This window comes from Egretta garzetta, unplaced genomic scaffold (genome assembly GCF_000687185.1).
Source record: "Egretta garzetta isolate BGI_Z169 unplaced genomic scaffold, ASM68718v1 scaffold234, whole genome shotgun sequence".
In the NCBI taxonomy this organism is placed as follows: domain Eukaryota; kingdom Metazoa; phylum Chordata; class Aves; order Pelecaniformes; family Ardeidae; genus Egretta; species Egretta garzetta.
Window position 1 is genome coordinate 1,383,151 of NW_009259528.1, and position 2,579 is coordinate 1,385,729.

A 2,579-nucleotide genomic window follows, 5' to 3' on the forward strand; every position below is an offset into this window, starting at 1 on the left:
GAGAGACGCAGGACAATCGTAACAAGGAAAACACTAATGTTTTAGAAAATGCTACATCATCTGGACTCGTCTCCTTAAAGCCAAATTGGAGGCGACAAAAGACGACAGACGGAGATTACTGCGAACTGCCGCCTTTTCTTTTCATAGAATCATAGAGTGGTTTGGGTTGGAAGGGACCCTTAGAAGTCATCTGAGAAGATGCAGGCCATTTCTTCACTCCTCTTCTAAAAGGAAACGCACTAAATGCTTATAATAAACTGTCATTTAAACTTCACGGGTTCTCCAAGCACTGCCAGGCACCAGAACAATCTTGGCTAACATTAATTACAGGAACAAAAGGCTCCCTATCTGTACAGCTATCGGAAAACCACTGGCTTCACGCAGGCCTACAAGGCACACTGTTAAGACAGAGTTAGGTCCTAGGCAAGACTTGGGTACCCATCAGCTAACCAGGAACCAGGCGCTGCTGTCTCCACTTGCAACCTAGCCTAACGTCCTTCTTCCGCTGGCGCATCACCTACGAGAGGAGCTTCCAACCCCAGTTACTGAGCAAGGGCCTGGGACAGCCCCTGAAAAAGCAAATGTCAGTGGCAGGAGCACAGCATCTGAGCTGTAATCGGCAGCTTAAGGGCAGGCAGCCAAATGTGAACCCCGGTCAAATGACTGCATTTCCCATATGACGGAAGATTTTACATTGGGTGACTTTTTGATAGCAAACAAGTATGTTTGTTAAAGAAATTTCCTTTAGGAGTTTGAAAAAATATTTTCGCCAAAGCTTTATTTGAAAAAATAGATTGGCCAAGGCTTTAACTTCCAAAGGAAAATAAAAATTCTTGGATGCCTGTCTCACAAGCTGCCGTGTGTATATATATATATAGATATATACACAGCTCCAGCTATAAAGATCAAAGGAGGAGGCATCTATTAGGATGGAGAGGATCCTGCTGGCGCTTAGCTGTAGCAGAACCCCAGACCCTTGCATGTACGGTGGTTCTCCTGGAGAAAGAAAGCCAAGTAAAAACCGCTGAGATTAAAAAAAAAAACAACAAACCACAACCCAACAGCTAAAAAGGTCTTCTGAAGGGATTTCTGCATATAAACTCTGAATGCCTAAAGAAAGTCTGGAGTAGCTTTTATCTCGTAGTCTGAGCATGAGACAGGGATTACACTCCTAAAAGATCAGTTCTTAAAGGATGATCGTTTTTTACAATTGACTTCCTCTCAAATTAATTTACTGATAAACCCCCACAGGATTGTTTGTCCCTGGTTTTTTTGGAGCCTACGGGAGGATGCGCTCTGGTCGGTGTGCATCAGCTGGGTCTCCTCCCGTGCAGAACAACCCCTCCCGAGCGGCGAGATGGCGCCGCGTGGGCGCTACCGGCTTCCAGGGCAGGGGCTGCGCAGACCCGCACTCTCACAAAAAGCACCCAAGGCGTTCTGAAGAATCCTTTCCCTCCGTATTAGCGTCCCGGGCTGATATTCACCGCTAATTCCTTCACTTCTTCCGCAAAACATTTTCCGGGTATTTGAGCAAAAATCCCTTTTCACAGCTTCAAGACCCGCAACGAGGGTTCGCAAGACACGCGCCGAGCGGAGACGGAGCTCTAGTTCTTCAGCTGTGCGCTAGATGTCACTGGCGCACGCTACACGTCCTTCCAGCTGGCAAAGGCATCCAAGTAGGAGAGCATTAAACCTCCGGATGATTTTAACAATCTCCCAGTTAAAATTCTGTTAGCATTTTCTTGACAAACCCTATTTTAACAGGTTCATAACTCAACTGTGCGCCTCTCCGCCATGATGAAACATGACACATTGCGCAAAGGATTCAGACAGGGTAAGCATTTTGGTTTTAATGGTGGGCATTTTCCGCTTAATATATGCAGGAGAAATTTTCTGGATTCAACTCTTTTTTTTATGCTCCAATAAATCAAACCCTCTTCCCTATAAAAGATAAAAAAAGGAGGCTGATCATTTCAGTCTGTAAAATTATCTAAGTGGCCTCCAAGTCTTTTAGGAGTTTGTGGTGGAGGGATGAAATAACAAAGCACAGTAGTTGCTATTCAGACCCATTTTTTGGCATAACCAGGCAGATTCCTGATTAATAAAAATGGCAGGTAATCAGTCCTAACAGTCTTAAGGAAAAGTATGACTTTCTCATTGCCTATCAGTCTTACAAAGTGCAGGACAGGGAAAAATCAGCATGTCTGGAGAGACACATGGGGGTTCCCCAGCTGGCAGCGAGGGACGCGGTGCAGCTGTTATGCCCGTGACTTCTAAATCATGCCTTTGTTTTCCAGCCAAACATTTTGCTTGAATGCAAATACCCAGGATTGGGCTACTCGTCCGGGACTTCTGGATGCCAGGCAGCCCGTTCAGAACGGCCTGGCATGGCACAGCCTGTGCTCGTGCGCGTCAGCGCTAATCCAGCACACCCAGAGCACGCTGCGTCTCCTTAGAGTCACAGAATCACTTTGGTTGGCAAAGCCCTCTAAGCTCCCCCAGCCCAACCGCTCCCCTACCCCTGCCATCCCACCCCCAAACCCTGGCCCTCAGCACCGCCTCTGCCCGGCTGTTAAATC

General features: G+C 46.9%; 1 protein-coding gene across 1 annotated transcript in view; it reads right to left on the reverse strand.

Annotated features, from left to right (window-relative positions):
* Positions 1-2,579, reverse strand: part of PCDH15 (protocadherin related 15) — a 326,536-nt gene that overhangs the window by 11,450 nt on the left and 312,507 nt on the right. The gene's annotated exons all lie outside the window — the stretch shown is intronic.